Source organism: Paroedura picta, chromosome 7 (genome assembly GCF_049243985.1).
Source record: "Paroedura picta isolate Pp20150507F chromosome 7, Ppicta_v3.0, whole genome shotgun sequence".
Lineage (NCBI taxonomy): Eukaryota > Metazoa > Chordata > Lepidosauria > Squamata > Gekkonidae > Paroedura > Paroedura picta.
In genome coordinates, this window is record NC_135375.1 from 1100488 (window position 1) to 1120046 (window position 19559).

At 46.8% G+C, this 19559-nt stretch overlaps 1 long non-coding RNA gene across 1 annotated transcript; it reads left to right on the forward strand.

Moving 5' to 3' along the window:
- The first annotated feature begins 635 nt into the window (after positions 1 to 635).
- Positions 636 to 3901, forward strand: LOC143841800 (uncharacterized). Its single transcript, XR_013232844.1, has 3 exons — positions 636 to 756; positions 1769 to 1839; positions 3762 to 3901. It is a non-coding gene; the product is annotated as an uncharacterized LOC143841800 (long non-coding RNA).
- The last annotated feature ends 15658 nt before the right edge of the window (positions 3902 to 19559 follow it).

Here is a 19559-nt window from a genome sequence, read left to right on the forward strand (position 1 = left end):
CAGGACTGAGCCCGCATCCTCTATAATTGGGAAGCTTTTTCGGCAAACTATAGTTTTAGCTCCAGTAACACTGTCTGAAAAATGAAGTGGCTTGAGATAATCCCAAACTCCCCCGGGGATCCGTGGTCTAAGTAAATAACACCTGCCGGCAATGTACTCCCATGGCATAAGACAGCCGAAGAACAATGCTGTGGCTCAGAATTAAAAGAAAATGTGAACAACAAACTGCCCAAAGCACAGAAACGAGGGAGCAAGTAGAATTAAAAAGATGGTGGGTAAGGCAGTCGAAGTGTAGCTAAAATAATCACATTCTGGTTATCAATGTGCTTTCCGGGATGGCTCTGTATTTGTGTCATTCTAACCCCTTAACCCCTTGTCTTGTGAAAAGATTTTTTTAAAATGCTTTTAACATACACAGAGAAACACACAATAACACACGTATTTCTAATTATTTGTCTTCTTTACACTCTGTCTCTCTTGCTGAGACTCGAAGGATTGCACGACACCAGCGAACAGCGCAATAGGGAAATGGGGAAAAGAGGCAGATATCTAGAACAGAGCTGAAACAAATAGAAACAAAGAAGAGGCACCTGAACGTGGCCCATAAAGGGGCATGGACAAAGAAACAAAGAAAAGAAAAGAAAACATTAGCCTTCGATTCACAGATGCTTCGGGCAATGTCCTCAGACCTCCACGTGTCCTGGTTAAGGGGGAGATGCTGTTCAAACAAGCTGCAAAGATGATCTGACTCCAGCGGTAAGCAGGGAAATAAATTTTTAGACGCCAAAAACAGAAGCACATCTTTTCTGGCATATTCAATAGGTACATTGAATATATTGTGAATGATATTTTTAAGTATTTGAAAGTTAGTCAATTTTAATGTTTGAAAGGTTGTCACTCGAATGGTACCAGCCATCTATCAGGGGTGGCGGGGAATTCACAGTCAGAGTAGTTCAGCAGTAGAATGGGCTGCCTAAGGAGGTGGTGAACTCCTCCTCACTGGAAGTCTTCAAGGAGCGGCTGGACAGCTGCTTAAGGTATCTTGAGCAGAAAGTTGGACTAGATGGCCTGTCTGGCCTCTTCTGCCATATGATTATACTCAGAGCCCAAAAGCAGTAGGTTTGAGGGTTTAACACCATAAATTCCCCAAACAGCCATTTTCTGCAGAGGAACTGATCTCTGTTGCTTGGGGATCAATCATAGAATCATACAGTTGGAAGGAGCCATAAAGGCCATCCAGTCCAACCCCCTGCTCAATGCAGGATCAGCCCTAAGCATCCTAAAGCATCCAAGAAAAGTGTGTATCCAACCTTTGCTTGAAGACTGCCAGTGAGGGGGAGCTCACCACCTCCTTAGGCAGCCTATTCCACTGCTGAACTACTCTGACTGTGAACATTTTTTCCTGATATCTAGACTATATCATTGTACTTGTAGTTTAAACCCATTATTGTGTGTCCTTTCCTCTGCAGCCAACGGGAACAGCATCCTGCCCTCCTCCAAGTGACAACCTTTCAAATCCTTAAAGAGGGCTATCATGTCCTCTCTCAACCTCCTTTTCTCCATGCTGAACATTCCCAAGTCCCTCAATCTATCTTCATAGGGCTTGGTCCCTTGGCCCCAGATCACCCTCGTTGCTCTCCTCTGTACCCTTTCAATTTTATCTACTATTAATCATAATAGCTGGAATTGTTCCTTGAACATCCCTTGAACACAACTGGAAAACATCATGGGTTTCTGCCTGACTCTGTCTCTCTCTTCTCTTCCATAGTCCAGGAAACATTCTGGCACCGTGTAGAAGCAGAAGACGAGGTCTATCAGCCATCGCCCCCGTGGAGCCAGGTCTGTGCAGAGGGCTGTCTACTGCCTCGATAAAGAAATTCCATTTGTCAAGCAATTTAAAATGCAAAAAAAGTAATTCCAGGAAGCCCATCTGGAGCGGTAGCAGGGAAAGGAATGAGCCTGTGGAATGAGCTCTTCTTCTTCTCTCTCTGTCTCTCTCTCTCTCCCTCCCTCCCAAACACACACAAACAAGCACACACTATTTCCTAGGCCTTCCAGAGACACAGGAAACTGTTCCTTGGCCTTCCTCCTCATTAACTTATGAGCCTCTTTAAAGTCGTGAGCCCAGGCTTTGCCAAGCGGATGCCAAGGTCGTAATGAAGACAAATGTCCACTTGGAGCGGAGTTCAGACCGCGGTATTCATTTGGCGCTGGATCTTTGAACGCCGTCTAATTACAGTGACATTTGGTCAGTCTCGTCAGATCAGGATACAAACCAGGGCCCGGGATGTGGGCATGCAATAAGTCCTCTCCTCCGGAGTCGGTAGCTATTTTTTGAAAATTGCATTTTTCGAAATCGTTCTCTCCCCCCCCCCCGTGACTCGTATTTTCTTTATTTTTGTTAATGTTCCTCCTCATTTACATGACTCCACCCCCCCAAGAAGGACATCCACAACTCCTGCAAGTATCTTTTGTATTTTAAATTGAGCTTTACCAGGATTAGAGAGCAAGGCTTGTGAATGTGAATAGGTCATATAGTCAGCAATGTTGCAGCATCATTTCTGGAGTCTACTGGAAGTTGCGCTGGGATGTCCTGGCAAAGCTCTAGCATTTGTAAAAATACTCAGTGGTAAAAATGGTGTCCACCATAGAGTTTTTTGCTCAAATGCCAGAGTATCGCCCAGATGTCACCGTCATGATGATGTCATTTACTCCCGGCATTTATTGGAAAAGACATTGCTGCATAGCCAGCGATATATCCTTGGTCTCCTTCCTGCTTGCTGGCCAGTTGATCAGTGATGGAAGCAGGGCCCGGGGGGGGGTGGGGATCCCCCATTTGAAGAAGGAGGAGGAGGAGGAGGAGGAGGAGGAGGAGGAGGAGGAGAAGAAGAAGAAGAAGAAGAAGAAGAAGAAGAAGAAGAATTGGTTCTTATGTGCCATTTTTCTCTACCCGAAGGAGTCTCAAAGTGGCTTACATTCACCTTTCCTTTCCTCTCCCCACAACAGACACCCTGTGAGGAAGATGAGGCTGAGAGAGCCCTGATATTACTGAGAAAGACGAAGAAGAGTTGGTTCTTATGTGCCACTTTTCTCTACCTGAAGAGACATTTTAATAATGTCTAATAAGAACCCTCCTGGAAATCTCAGGAGCCACAGTTTGACCACTCTTGGGCTGAATCTGCACAAAGCTTTTATTCCTATCCCAGGTTTATTCAATCCCTGCAGTCTAAACTGAATGCGATTTCCATTTTGATTTTGGCCAATGTAAATTTTCCCTCTGCAACAAGCATGATTGATCCGGAGTGACCCTTCCTTTTCCCTGCAATATCTTGGAGTGGATATAACCCTCGATATTTGAAAAAATTGACATCAGTAAGCGTGCAGATTTCTGCTTTTTGTGAATTAACTCCCTTCTCAGTGCCTCGTGGTAAAGCAGTCTTCCCTGATTGGCCAGGGCAATTGGGGGGGGGGGAGACATAGAGGAAAACCCAAGTTCGATTTGATCTCAATTCTGCAGGATCCACAACAGAAAAAATAAAGTAAGTGCAGAATCAGCCCAAGAGTCTGACTCATGACAGAAGCAACTTCATGTGTCACCAGGATTATGATTTTCCACCATAGGAAAAAAAGACCTGTGAGCTACAGGAAGTGTGACCATGCCGACATTTGGCTTATTATCCTCATATTTCAGATTAATATCTGAGGCTGAAGACAAATATATTTTATAACAAACCCATCCACAATTTCTTGGCATTTTACAGGTTCTGTCAAAACAGATTTGTCTTCATGATCTCTGCAAATGTGCTGCAGATCATCTCCGCCCTGCCTGACATAAGCTTCACATCGATTTAACATACGGAAAGTGTCAAAATGGACGTCCGCTCATTGATTCCCTACTGAAATGGCCGCTGGGATGAAAGATGAGCGCTGGGTTGTGAATCCCTGAAGTTTGCTCTCAACGGAACTCAGCAAAACTAAGCTATTCCCCCCGAAAAAAAGAGGTCAGTTTAGAACAAGTTCTATAGAAGGAAATAAGTCTTAAATAAGGAAACTAGAAGGGTCTTACTGGATTAGAATAGTTGTCCATCTACTCCAGCACCCATTTAGCCAGATGGTTCTTCTGAAGTTCCAACAGCAGGGCATAGAGACTGAGGCCTTCATTAGACCATAAGAAGAGCCCTTCTAGGTCAGACCAGGGATGATCCATCTAGTCCAGCCTCCCGTCTCACACAGGGCCAACCAGTTCCTCTGGAGGGCCAACAACAGGGCATAGAGGCCTTCATAAGAACATCAGAAGAACCCTGCTGGAGCAGACCAGGGGTCTATCTAGTCCATCTAGGTGAGGCTGTTTGTACATGGAATAGGCTTCCCTGGAGGGTGGTGGAGTCTCCTTTGTAGGACATTTTGAGGAGGAGACTGGATGAGCACCTGTCAGGAGGGTGTGAATTTTAAGTCCCCGAGTGAGTGAGGGGCTGGACTGGATGGCTCTTTTCAGTCTTGTCCAGCTATTCTGATCCTGATCTCTTTTCCATCAGGCCTTTTCGTCCTCCCAGAAATCTCCTTATCCGCGTGGGAAATGGGGCAGAGGGTTAAAAAATTCCAAGGCGGCTCTGAAATTCCACTTGAAACCTCGACAAAAACCCTGAAGCTGTGTCCCCCCTCCCTCCCTCCCCCCCAGCTTTAAATTAGTCGTTTAGTACATTATCCCCCCTTATCAGTTATTTGTTCTGCTGACTTATGGGAGAAGCAGAAATTGGTGTAACAAATTTGCCCTTTGAACAGCTTTATTATTGCATTATTCCTTTATGGGTCTGCCACGTAATTGCACCAAACGACGTTGTAAATCCCCACCGGAAATGATTGTCCCACTCCGGCCTAACGGCTGAAGTCTAGAGGACACGGCTTTCCCGTGCTTTGCTATTCCTAGGGTCTGTCCTCCATGTTCTTCGCTTTGCATTAGAGGGCGAATCGAACAGGGGACAAAGATTAAGCGATCCAGAGGAAAAGTGTGAGCAAGGCAGAGGGTCATTAGTTTAAAACAAACCAAACCAAACCAAAAAAAAAAAACAAGAAGGAAGTTGAATTTTGGAGCCAAACCAGCAGCCAGCGAGACATTCTGCTCCCGACGAAAGGTTGAATCAAAAACCCGATTCCCCTAGCATATGAATTAGAAGAACAATTGTGTGATTATGATTATAAAAAAAGAGAGAGAGAGAGAGAGAGAGAGAGAGCATTACGTTTTATGTTCTGCTATAATTGGTATTTATGACAATTTATGTAAACAGTAATGAAGCCTATGTGATTTTTTTCTTTCTTTTTTTTTTTTTTTGGTGGGGGGGAAATTGCATTATGACGCCGATGATCGTTACTGTTAATTTTCCTGAAGATGATGGCAATCAGCAGGCACAGTTTCATTGTAAATAGGTTAATTTAAAATTCAAACGGGGCTGGTATCGTGGAATGAGTTCACCGTTTGATTTCTGAAAGTCAAGGGTGTCAGGGGTGGGGGGTAGAGGTGGGGGACGGAATATGCTCCCTTCATTTGCATCCGACACTGCAAGACGAACCGCGGAAAGGAAGTTTGTTTTGAGGAGTGGAACAAAGAGAGGGGTTCAGAGGGATGAGCTGAGGAGGGGTCCAGCAGAAGGAGAAGGAAAAGGACCTCAGAGCCAGCTCAGTGTCATGGTTAAGAGAAGGGACCTCTAATCTGGTTTTGAATCCCTGCTCCTCCACATGCAGCCAGCTGGATGACCTTGGGCCAGTCCCAGTTTTCTCAGAGCTTCCTCAGGCCCATCTGTCTCACAGGTGGGGAGAGGAAAGCTAGGGGATGATAGGTTGCTTTGTCTCCTTTGGGTTGTAAAAAGTGGAGTACGAAAAACCACCTCCTCCTCCTCCTCTTCCTTCTTCGACTCCACTTCCTTCTCTTCCTCATCTCCCTCCTCTCCTTCCTCCTTCAAGATAAGGAAGCCCAGGACATTGAAAGACAAAGTCAAACAACTGAAGCCCATTAATGGTGGATTCTGTGGAAGAGATTGTTAGTGATCTCTGTCGCCTGGAGACTGTTGGGAAAAGATGGTGAAAACAGGAATGAATGTGGGACTTCTAGAACGCACAGAAATGCCTAAACTCAAACCATTGTTTAGAGAAAAGTCAACAGCTTCCTAGGAGGCTATGATTAGAAGATTTCTGGGTTTAGAGAAGAGATTCCCAACCGGGGGTCTTCAGACCTTTCCTCTCCTGCCTTAATGGATGCAGCTACAAGCTAAGAAAGTCCTCTCTCTCTCTCTCTCTCTCTCTCTCTCTCTCTCTCTTTCATGACCCTGCTTGTTAACATGGGTGATGATGTCACTTCCAGTGGCATGTCACTTCCTGTGGGTGTGGCAGGGAGGCGTGGCCAGCTGGAATCATTCCCAGGGCTCCTTGAAAATGATTCCAGAGGCTCCTCCATGGTCCAAAGGTTGGAAACAGTGGTTTTAGAGACTAAAGAAGATAACTATTACAATTACTTCAATGTTCATGTAAATTAGTAATGTGGACGTTAAATGATAAATCTTAGTAAATTAGGATTGGGGGACTGGGTGATATTAGAATGAAGCCAGCGTGTCTGTTCCTTCTCTTCTCTTTTTTCCCCCTTTTGATCTGTTTTAAAAGCCTTAATAACAAAAAAATTAAGAGGGAGAAATGAAGATGGGAGAAGATGATCACTTTAGACTGTAGCCTTTGTGGCATTTTAAATTAATTCAAAAGAGTTTTTGGTTTAACATCCGGAAGAAGTTCCTGACAGTCAGAGCGGTTCCTCAGTGGAACAGGCTTCCTCGGGAGGTGGTGGGTTCTCCATCTTTGGAAGTTTTTAAGCAGAGGCTGGAGAGCCATCTGACGGAGAAGCTGATTCTGTGAACTTAGGCAGATGGTGAGTGGGTGGGCAGGAAGGGATGTGCCAGTGTTTGTCTCTTGTGGCCCTTCCTTGCATGCCCAGGGAAAAGCTGATTGCCACTACAGGGTCAGAAGGTGAATTTCTTCCAGGCCAGACTAGCCAGGGATTCTTGTTTTTAAAGAGGGGGTATCATCTGAGCATGGAATTAGGGTCACTGCAGCTGGGCAGGTAGATGTGAATTTCCTGCATTCTGCAGGGGGTTGATGGCCCTGGAGGTCCGTCCCAACTCTTATGATTCTACGATTTTAGCATTTTTACCCCAATGCATTTGCATTTCCTATTCTCTTTACTGTTGCAAACCACCCTGAGACCAATTGTTGGAGAGAGGAGGTTTAAAAATCTTTTAAAAATAAATTAATAAATTCTGATGTTGTGCACCCTTGTTATTGTTCCTGAAACCCCGCCCCCCACCTCCTTGGATAGTTCAGATTTCTATAGCTAGGAGGCTGGGGGATTTTGAGGCAGATCATTCTGCAAGGCATGAGCAAGAATCATAGAATCATAGAGTTGGAAGGGGCCATAAAGGCCATCTAGTCCAACCCCCTGCTCAATGCAGGATCAGCCCAAAGCATCCTAAAGCATCCAAGAAAAGTGTGTATCCAACCTTTGCTTGAAGACTGCCAGGGAGGGGGAGCTCACCACCTCCTTAGGCAGCCTATTCCACTGCTGAACTACTCTGACTGTGAATTTTTCCCCCCTGATATCTAGCCTATATCGTTGTACTTGTAGTTTAAACCCATTACTGCGTGTCCTCTCCTCTGCAGCCAACAGAAACAGCATCCTGCCCTCCTCCAAGTGAAAACCTTTCAAATACTTAAAGAGGGCTATCATGTCCCCTCTCAACCTCCTTTTCTCCAGGCTGAACATTCCCAAGAATGGAGAAAGCATGGACAATCGGACTTTAAGGCATTATACAGAGATGGGATTGATGTACTTTAAACACCAAATGCAAATTTCCAGCTCCATCCAGGGCATCTGTCTCTTGGCTGTCATCCGGTTTCTGATGCCCCGTGTCCCCTCAGCAGTTTGGAGATATGCAAATGCCCTTTAGGATGACCATCCTCTATCCCTTTTACCATTTCCCCGTCCAGAAGTTTTCTTAATGCGCTTCCCGAGCCGTCGCTCCATTGAAGACGGGAGCCAGTATAAATGATGCATTTCCTTGTAAAATAGATGGAGAAGGAGAGACCGTGAAAGCCAGCTCCGTCAAACAACGGCCGCGCCACCTTCTACATATCTTCCATACAAGGTTGCTTTCAAGGACGACATTAACAACTTGTTCGCAATCTAATGACACATTTAGATTAGAGTGTGCAATGTACATAGCTCGGGTTTTTTTCTCTCCCCCCCCCCCTTCCCTCCCTCCTGTGCATTGCCAGATAAGATGTCTGATAGGAATATCTCCAGTAACCTTTCAGGATTCATTCTTTTTTTCTTTTCTTTTGAGAACTAAAATAATAAAATGCCAAACGAATTAAGAATGATATTTCTTCTAACATCAAGTGAAGGCAATTTTACATGGCCCAGACGCGAGTCTTTCCTATAATAAATGATCTGCTCATTAAGAGCAGGGGAAATCAGGCAGGATCTGTGATTTATTTGTTTCCTTCCTTCAGCATCTCGTATAGACACATGGAGACCTGCTGGAAGGATGGCACCAGAAACAATACAATGTGCCCGGTGACCGTAGACCAGGGCTGATTCTGCACTTACTTTTTTTTTTCAGTTGTGGATCCTGCTGAATTCAGATCGATTTGAACTTGGGTCTTCCTCTATCCCCCCGCCCTCCCCATTGAAACAGAAAAATGTTCTGCACATGATTGGGGAAGCTCAGAAGGGGGGAGCCAAACATAGCAGGAACCTCTTTCTTTCTTTTCTTGAAGGCTGGGAGAGAGGATTGGAGACAGCAGAGGAGGGGGAATAAAACCAAGAGGCAAATCTCTGCCAAGAGAAGTTAGGGCTTCTGGAGCCTATACTGAGAGAAGTTAAAGGTTCATCTTTAAGGGAAGCCTTGGAACGAGGAAGCTTTTGAGCTGATGCCTTGGCCAGTCAGGACTTTTCTACAGCATTGGAGGCTCGAGGCAGCAAGTTAGTTCAGGACAAGCAGAGAACTGCACCTTTACTCACAGCAATTTTTCAAATTTGAGGGTTATATCCACTCCAGGATATTGTAGGAGAAACGTAGGTTCACCCTGGATCAATCCTGCTTGTTGCAGAGGGAAAATTTAAATCGGCCCAAATCAAAATGGAGCCTCTAATCTGGCAATCCAGGTTTGAATCCCTGCTCCTCTGCATGCAGCCAGCTGGGTGACATTGGACTCATCCAGGCACTGATAGAGATGTTGTTACAGAGAAGTTCTAACAGAGCTTTCTCAGGATCGCCTATTTTACAGGGTGTCTGTTGTGGGGAGAGGAAAGGAATCCTTCAGGTAGAGAAAAGCAGGATATAAAAACCAACTCTTCTTCTTTGTTATCACCTCATGATTGATTTTATGATGTATTTGAAGTTGAAAAGGAAGAATCTTGAAACAAACCAAAGTTAATGTACCCTGTAGGTAAGACTGCAGCTGAAAAAAGTTTTGGAGAATTCCTGCAGGTCTCGGGTTGAAGAAGAAGAAGAGATGGTATTTATTCCCTGCTCTTCACTACCCAGAGGAGTCTCAAAGCAGCTTACAATTGCCTTCCCTTCTTCTCCCTACAACAGACACCTGGCGAGGGAGGTGGGTCTGAGAGGGGAAGAGAAGGAGATTGGAAGCTGCTATAAAACGTCTTGAGAAAAACAGGGTATAAATACTCAAGATCCAGTGTGGCGTAATTATTAAGAATGGAGGATCCTAGTCTGGAGAACTGGATTTAATTTCTCACTCTTCCTTCACATGCAGCCAGCTGGGTGACCTTGGGACAGTCCCACTTCTCTCAGAACTCTCTCAGCCTCCCCTACCTCACAAGGTGTCTGCTGTGGGGAGAGGAAGGGAAAGACAATTTGAGACTCCTTAGGCTAGATAAAAGCAGGTTATAAAATCCTCCTCTTCTTCTATGTATTATTTGTTTAAAACAGTCACCCCATCTGTCTTCATAATTCAGAGAATAAATTAAACACACCCATACATTTCATGGTCCTCCTGATCCTATGCACAGTCCTAATGGTGTCATATGAGCCTCTTGTGGCGCAGAGTGGTAAGGCAGTGACATGCTGTCTGAAGCTGTCTGTCCATGAGGCTGGGAGTTCGATCCCAGCAGACGGCTCAAGGTCGACTCAGCCTTCCATCCTTCCGAGGTTGGTAAAATGAGCACCCAGCTTGCTGCTGGGGGGTAAACGGTAATGACTGGGGAAGGCACTGGCAAACCACCCCGTATTGAGTCTGCCATGAAAACACTGGAGGGCGTCACCCCAAGGGTCAGACATGACTCGGTGCTTGCACAGGGGATACCTTTACCTTTAGGGTGGAGGGGTAAACGGTAATGACTGGGGAAGGCACTGGCAAACCACCCCGTATTGAGTCTGCCATGAAAACACTGGAGGGCGTCACCCCAAGGGTCAGACATGACTCGGTGCTTGCACAGGGGATACCTTTACCTTTACATTAACCATCTGTTACAGCCTCTTGTGGCACAGAGTGGTAAGGCAGCGACATGCTGTCTGAAGCTCTGCCCATGAGGCTGGGAGTTCGATCCCAGCAGCCGGCTCAAGGTTGACTCAGCCTTCCATCCTTCCGAGGTTGGTAAAATGAGTACCCAGCTTGCTGGGGGGTAAACAGTAATGACTGGGGAAGGCACTGGCAAACCACCCCGTATTGAGTCTGCCATGAAAACGCTAGAGGGCGTCACCCCAAGGGTCAGACATGACCCGGTGCTTGCACAAGGGATACCTTTACCTTTAATGGTGTCATGGATAAGAGCAGTGGGCTCTGATCTAGAGAATCAGGTTTGGTTTCCCATTCCTCCTCCACACGAAACCTCCTGGATGACCTTGAGCCAGTCCCAGTTCTCTCTGAACTCTCTCCCCTGAACACACACCAGCCTCACAAGGTGCATGCTGTACGAAGCGGAAAGGAAGGTTTTGATTCCCTCCTCCTTCACGTAAAGTCAGCTGGGTGACCTTGGGCCAGTCCCAGTTCTCTTGGAACTCTCTTAGCCTCCCCTTCCTCACAAGGTGCCTGTTGTGGAGAGAGGAAGAGAAGGCGATTGTCAGCCGCTTTGAGACTCATTAAGGTCTAGAAAAGCCAGATATATATAGAAAGACCCCAATTCTCTTTTTCTTCTCCTCCTTCCCAGGGTGGGCAAGAAATATCCTGCTTTATTAGGAGGTAGGAGACAGCCACAAAGTTGACAAACACACAGGCCCCAATTAAGACCTGAGAGCTACTAACCAAGCTACCTGTGACAACATCAGGAGGAAAAGTGACATGGTCATTAGAGCCATCGGTCCCCCACTCCCCGGCCTTCCTGTATACACCCACCATTACCATCCTGACTCATGGGATGTGAAGTTCGCGGCTGTTGCATTTCATTCCCAGGGAGTCACTAATGAAAAGATGCCGATGCCAGCCAAAACCTGCCAAGGGCGTCCGTCTGTCAACCGCACACCTAGTCTCTTAGGCAAAACCGAAGGCTGTCTCGACAGGAAGTCAGGGTCTCCTCAACCGACGGCGGATTTCGCCACCGCTGTTTTGATTAAACGGTAAACAAGGCTGGACTCTCCCAACGCCGCCCGAGAGCTTTCTCTGAGAAACCCAGAACAAGAAGACGGAAACTTTCTCTCCCCGGATGCCAGAGCTGATGAGAGTTTCTTTCCGTCGGCAAAAAAAAAAAGAAAAAATTAAAAAATCCCGGGGAAATGACATTTCAGGTTCACACAAACAAATCCCCTCTGGGTTCAGTTCGTTAGCTGGAACAGGATCAATCCCGGACTTGGACGCACCGAATGGGCAGGTGCTTCTCTCTTGGTGGGCAAAAGCCCCTCTGCTCGCCACCGTTCTCCCCTCCCCCTGTCCGGATACTCCCGCTCTGCGAGACAGCGTGATTTTAAATAATTATAATAAAATCTATTAACTGCTCATTACTTCAGGCGGAAGAGAGAGAGAGGAAACATCCAGTGCAGAAAGCAAGCTCCCATCTGCAGGCATTGATTCTGAAGTGGGTGAGTGACAGTTCCCAACTGCCTAAGTAGGTTATAACAAGCTTGCTCCAGGCTGCGGAAGGCGGAGAAGAAGGGTCGGCCTCCCAAATTCATCTGAAGCCCCCGGAAAGAATTACGACTCTCGTCACAAACTTCCATACCCAGGTTCTCACATTTCGATGCTTCGGCTTTCTAATTGATTGGCTGGCTTGGCTTTGAAAAGGAAATGCGAAACAGAAAAAAACACAAACCCGCATTTCCACCTTAGGGGGACAGGCGATCAAATGATCTCCCGGATGGTAATCCAATTGTTATTCACCTAATCGTTCCCAAACAAGCGTTTGGAGGTTTTTAAAAATAAGTTGCCAACACACGGCAATTCTCCAGAGAGGTTTGGAATGCAAGGAACCCCTGTTGCCGCGGCATCCTTCAGAAACTCGGGATCCGAACTCAGGGTTAGGAAATTCCGGGAGAATTGGGAGTGGAGTAGAATTGGCGGCTGTGGATTGGGGGATCCCTGGAATTGTGGGGTGTTGGATCCTGGGGAGAGTGGGCTTTGGGGAGCGGAGTCTATTCCACAATTATTCCACATAGACAAAATTGGAGCCCAATAGCACCTTTAAGGCCAACAAAGATCTACTCAAGGTGTGAACTTTTGAGTGCAGGTACTCTTCCTTAGACTAATGGAGAACCATCATAACAGTGGAAATATAAGGCAAAAGCTAATTATGTTAAATCAGTAAACTGTGTCACGACTTCCATATTCAGCCATAATTAGCTTAATATAACATACACCCTGTGAGGGAAGTGAGGCTGAGAGAGCTCTGGGAGAACTGTGACTTGGCCAAGGTCACCCAGTTGGTTGCATGTGGAGGAGGAGGAGAGGGGAATCAAACCCAGTTCTCCAGATGAGAGCCCCCAATCTTGACTACTACTCCAGGCTTACTCACTCTAGTAGGGTTCTTAAATTCATGGAAACATGGAACCTCAGCAGATGTGAGCCTTAGTATGGTCGTTGACCCCTATTTTTATTTTTATTTTTATTTTTATTTTTATTTTTATTTTTATTTTTATTTTTATTTTTATTTTTATTTTTATTTTTATTTTTATTTTTATTTTTATTTTTATTTTTATTTTTATTTTTATTTTTATTTTTATTTTTATTTTATTACTCACCGCTCTCTCACAGCTCACAGCAGGTTATATGTGTCTGGATAAAATCCCCGTAAAAACCCCTATTAAAACCCTAGACATAAAAACAACACAATTCATTAATCAAAAGACGAAGATATGGCGGAAAAACTCACTCAGCTATTCTCATTCCCCCAATAAACAGCTTCTAGAGGGGTAAAAATTCTGGAAGCTCCTGCAGGGCCTACCGCTCCCCTGGGAGCTCCTTCCACCAGGTTGGTTCCAGGACCGAAAAGGCCCTGGCCCTGGTCGAGGCCAGGCGTGCTTCCCTGGGGCTGGGAATGACCAACAAATTAGGGTCCGCAAAGCACAAAGCCCTGCTGGGACATATGACAACAGGTGGTCCCTCAGATATGTGGGCCCCAGACTGTGTTGGGCCTTAAAGGTTAAAACCAATACCTTTAACTGAATTTGGGTAACAACCGGCAGCCAATGCAGCTGCCTCAGCACTGGCTGGATGTGGGCCCTCCAATGTGTTCCCACGAGGACTCCGGCAGCTGCATTTTGAACCATGTGCAATTACCAGATCAAGCCCAAGGTAGGGCCATGTAGAGTACAGAAATCTATTTTGGAGGTGACCATCACATGGATCACTGTGGCCAGGTGTTCAGAGGACAGGTAGGGCACTAGTAGCTGAGCCTGATGAAGATGGAAAAATGCCTAGCTAGCTACCCTCTTGACCTGCGCCTCCATAGTTAATGAGACATCAATAGTCACCCCCAAATTCCTGGCCTGGGGCACGATCTTAAGTGGCGTCCCTGCCAGGGTGGGTAAACACACTTCTTGATCCACCCCCCCTACCCACCAGCCCCAGGACCTCTGTCTTGGAGGGGATGAGTTTCAGATGACTCTGCTCAAGCCCCAGAGGTCGGTAGATTCTGGATAGAATCCTGGAATCCCGCAAGGCTCTTCTAACTGGCATGATACTATCCTGATTGGTTGCCTCTGTCCAAGCCTGGATCGATGTTTTGAATAGAAAAGTGACCCAGATAGCTATAGGGTCAAAACCCAGGAGTCCTATTGCTGTCTGTCCATGAAGGAGCTCATATGGGCTAATCCCCACTTCCACATGATGATGATGCCACGCCAGCCCACTCCTGGGCCTGCTGTGGATCGGGCCCTCTTTTGCCTTACACAAAGGGAATGCGAAAGTATCCCTTTTTCAAAGTGAGGGCCAACAGGGGCTGTGCAGGTGTGGACAGAGAAGAGCCAGGCCTCCCAGGTCTGGCTCCTCACTGCCCTCTGGTGGGCCAGAGGGGGCCTAAAAGCCCCCCTGGCTTTGCAGTACCACATAGCCAAATGGGGCATTTGATTTTTGTTTTGCAGGAAGGTGGGATTGCATTCTCACCCCCCCCCCACCCCATGGGTGTTCTGGATCCAAGAGTTTATTTGTTCCGAATGCAAACGAGGCAACTTTCCGAATTTCCTTGTCCTTCCCCAGCAATGGGCTCGAACGTAGCCTGCCTTGATCATCGCCACAGCGCATAAAGAGGATCTGAGCAACCCGATTGAACATCATTCCGCATTGAAATCAGCAAGTTGTCCCTTTTTCTAATCTTCTTTTTAAAGAGGGGGGGGAAAACAGTTTGCTTTCAACGCGATTCCCCCGGCAGTTCCTTCCGATTCTTTGCCGCTTTGCCTCTCTCCTTCGGGGCAGTTCAAATAAAGCTCCCCCTACCCCTTGGGCCCTAGCTAGTGGGTTTCGGCTGGCATCCTTCCCATCTCTGCAGCGCTTGGGGAATTTTTTCCTCCCATGTTGTGTTTCTTTTTAGAGAGCCATCAAAACCGCCTCTGCAGAAATCTCAAGTGGGGCCCTGTTGGTTCTATCGATGGAGCTCTGGGGCTTTGAGGAGAACTCTTGAATTGGTCCTACCGGAATGATGGGACGTCTAAAGCATTTCAGCTTTCCCAGGAGCCAATGGGAATGCAGCTGCTGTGTCACATGAGAACAAAGTTTTGCTCCGGAAGAGTTGCTCTTCTAACTAAGCTTGTTAGTGTTAGTGTTGGGGTTTGACACACTCTTGCTTCCACGGGGCTCCGACGGCCATTAGCACACTGCAATGTACTGCCAGGCCTGCAGCTTTGCTGGTTCGTCTCACGTCCTCCATCGTGCCAGTCACAAACAGGATCCAATTTGGGCAACACGCTTTCTGCCTGTCCGTCAAGCCATCCGGAGCTGCTTGGCAGGATGCTTCAGCGATCGCTTTTGAACCATGTGGTGCAGCACGAAGGGGAATTATTTATTTGTTTGTTTGTTTATATACTGCCCTCCCCGAAGGCTCAGGGCGGTTCACATGAAACAGAACAGAAACTATACAGAAAACTTTGATGAACGGTAATGAATGAAGTGAAACAAGCGACATGGAAGAATAGAAGAATGTGGGAAACATTAAAGTAACTCCTACTGATAGGGACCAAGCCCTATGAAGATAGGTTGAGGGACTTGGGAATGTTCAGCCTGGAGAGAAGGAGGTTGAGAGGGGACATGATAGCCCTCTTTAAGTATTTGAAAGGTTGGAGGAGGGCAAGATGCTGTTTCTGTTGGCTGCAGAGGAGAGGACACGCAGTAATGGGTTTAAACTTCAAGTACAACGATATAGGCTAGATATCAGGAAAAAGTTTTTCACAGTCAGAGTAGTTCAGCAGTGGAATAGGCTGCCTAAGGCGGTGGTGAGCTCCCCCTCACTGGCAGTCTTCAAGCAAAGGTTGGATGCACACTTTTCTTGGATGCTTTAGGATGCTTAGGGCTGATCCTGCGTAGAGCAGGGGGTTGGACTAGATGGCCTGTATGGCCCCTTCCAACTCTATGATTCTATGATTCTATGATTCTATGATTCTATGATTCTATGATAGCTCAGTGGGTTGGGCAGAGTTATGGTGGGAGCCATAGGAGGGGGCTCAGGAGGAGGGCCTTTGGAAATTGATGTCACGGGTCAACCTCAACCCGAACGCCTGGCGGAAGAGCTCCCTTTTGCAGGCCCTGTGGAACTGTTCCTCTGGGAGCTCATTCCACCAGGTGGGTGTATGTATGTTCTCCCCCTACCTGATGGGGCTCTGGTTCCCCCCTAGTCTTGTTGACCTTCTGCTCCACGTGGGCTGCGACTGTTCACATGACTGTTTGGATCTGCTGTAGAGTTGCAGCTAAATTGCCCTGGAATAGTAGGGGTGTGCAAATAAATAAATAAATAAATAAATATATGTCTTTTTCGGTTTGGGTCTATTGAACCCAGAACAATACTGGTATTTCCAAAAGCAAAAACAAATTCCATTTTGTATTCTAGCCTAATAGACCCAGGAAGAAAAATGCCATTTTTAAAAAGTTGGTCCAACTCTACGGCTGGTTTGGCTTCCCTTGCAGCTTGTATGAAGTGATGAAGTTTTTCCATGCAACATGCAGATTTGCCTGGGAGAATAATAGAAACACAGAGTTTTATGGTCCCATAGAGGCCATCTAGTCATCCCCCCATTCAGTGCAGGATCAGCCTAAAGCACCCAGGATAAGGAGCCAGCCGCTGCTTGAAGACTGTTAGTGAGAGGGGTATTTCTAAATCCAGACTTGCAACCCTAGGCCTCACCTTGCTATGACATAGAAAAATCCCAAGATCTATTCCACATAATATATTTCTGGTAAGGCCTTGGAGGAGGAGCATGTGTCATGGCTCAAGTGCCACTCAGTGCTTAACACCCACTCAGAGTGGCTGTCCCGCCCCTGAGTGCCTCCTCCTCCAACCAGATTGCCTTCTTCCAGCAACCAGCCAATCACCTTCCAGTTGGTGAGCCAGTTTGGTATAGTGGTTAGGAGTGCAGACTTCTAATCTGGCAAGCCGGGTTCGATTCTGCGCTCCCCCACATGCAGCCAGCTGGGTGACCTTGGGCTCATAAGGGCACTGATAAAACTGTTCTGACCGAGCAGGAATATCAGGGCTCTCTCAGCCTCACCCACCCCACAGGGTGTCTGTTGTGGGGAGAGGAATGGGAAGGCGTCTGTAAGCCGTTTTGAGCCTCCTTCGGGTAGGGAAAAACGGCATATAAGAACCAACTCTTCTTCTTCTTCTTCTTCTTCTTCTTCTTCTTCTTCTTCTTCTTCTTCTTCTTCTTCTTCTTCTTCTTCTTCTTCTTCTTCTTCATACACCACCCCTGATTACCCCCTCCTCCTTCCACTTCCCTCTGAGGCTCGGAGGCTGCAGATCCCTGCCATGTGAGAGCTGCCCCTGCCAGTGAGTTCCCTAACAGTTGTCTGCAGTCTTTCCAGGTCCTGGGGGGAGGGGGAGGCCATCCACAGAGTTCTTCCACCCCACCCCTCCTCAATCAGGCACCTGTTATATTCCTCAATGCAATGGGCTTGGCCCCTAGTAGTATGATAAATCTCACAGTTATACAAGGACATCAAGCTGCTTCGAAGGATTCCGTGTTGGTGGACGGGTGTGACGGTAAAGACTCTGGTAGAGCTAAAACAAAGAGTTTCTTTGCAGATTCTCAATCCTGTTGCTTCAGCCTACAAATCCTCCTTTTGTTTCTCCCTTGAGTCATTTGCATCCCACGGTCCTTTTATCTGTGTGCCATTCCCCCCCCCCACACACACACACTATCTTTCCTCATCAAATCCACACATTTTTAAAGACTAAGTGCATGTCAATAAATCAGCATCCTGCCTGAAGTGAGCATTTGCTGCAGAAATACCCACTTTGATGGCCCATAAAAATAACACAACGCAGGGGCGCAACGGCAAGTGAATTGATGCAACCGACAGAAAAAGTTGCATAATCGACACTGCAGACACCTATATGAATGGGCGTAAAAGAAGACCAAATGTGAACACACACATGAAGATGCCTTGGGAGTAGCAAGTGGGAAAAGGATCTAGGATTCTTAGTAGACCAGACATTGAACATGAGTCAGCAGTGTGACTCAGTGGCTAAAAAGGCAAATGGGATTTTGGGCTGTATCAAACGGAATATCGTGTCCAGATAATGGGAGGTGATGGTACCGCTTTACTCTGCTCTGGTTCAGCCTCACTTGGAGTCCTGTGTTCAGTTTGGGGCACCCCAGTTGAAGACGGATGTAGACAAACTGGAGCATGTCCAGAGGAGGGCAACAAAGATGGTGAGGGGTTTGGAGATCAAGACGTATGAGGAAAGGCTGGGGGAGCTTGGTCTGTTTAGCCTAGAGAGGAGACACCTGAGATGACTGAGAGGGGATCTGATAACCATCTTCAAGTATTTAAAAGGGTGCCATATAGAGGATGGATCAGAATTGTTCTCTCTTGCCCTGGAGGGATGGACCAGAATGAATGGGATGAAATTAATTCAAAAGAAATTCCATCTAAACCTCCAGAAGAAGTTTCTGACCATGGGAGTGGTTTCCCAGTGGAACAGGCTTCCTCGGGAGGTGGTGGGTTCTCCATCTTTGGAGATTTTTAAACAGAGGCTGGATAGCCATCTAACGGAGAGGCTGATTCTGTGAAGGTTCAAGGGGGTGGCAGATTACAGTGGATGAGCGATAGGGTTGTGAGTGTCCTGCATAGTGCAGGAGGTTGGACTAGATGACCCAGTAGGTCCCTTCCAACTCTACTATTCTATGATTCTATGATTCTAAAATGCTTCATACTGACTCAGACCCTTGAACCTCAAGGTCAATATGGTCAAGGGATGTGCAACTTGACATTAAAATACAGACAAAACCCAAATATCTTTATTTGGGAACCGAATCGCTAAACCTAAATTGATTTGACAGTTGTTCTGGGGTTGATTTGGGTTCCTTGAATGGCTGCTGGGAGGACATTTGAAGACCCCACCAAGCAGCTGATCTTGAGGATGAGGTTTTTGGCGTAGTCCTTCTCTCAAGCAGGCTCCTTGAGGCAGCCCAGAGTTGGTTCTTGTCTGCATCCACTGGGGTTGGATGACCCTGACAAACAGCTGATCCTGGAGATTAGCTTATGGAGGGGCCTTTCTCTTTAGCAGACCTCCTGTGATGCTGCAGAGAGCCAGTTCTCCATAGCATCAGGTGGGGTCTTGATGATCATTGTGCTGCTTCTGATGCTGGTCTTGTTGCTGCTGCTGATGGAGGTGCTGGTAGTGGTGATGGTCATGATGAAGATGAGGAAGATGGTCCTGCTAGTGGTGGTCTCTCTGATGTTGATGGTGGTGGTGGTAATGGTATTGGTGACCATGATGAGGAAGATGAGGACAGTGGTGGGGTTTGAATCCTAGAATCACGGAGTTGGAAGGGATCTCCAGGGTCATCTAGTCCAAACCCCTGCAGAATGTAGGAAACTCACAATGCTTGTTGATGATGGTGGTGGTAGAGGTGGCGGTC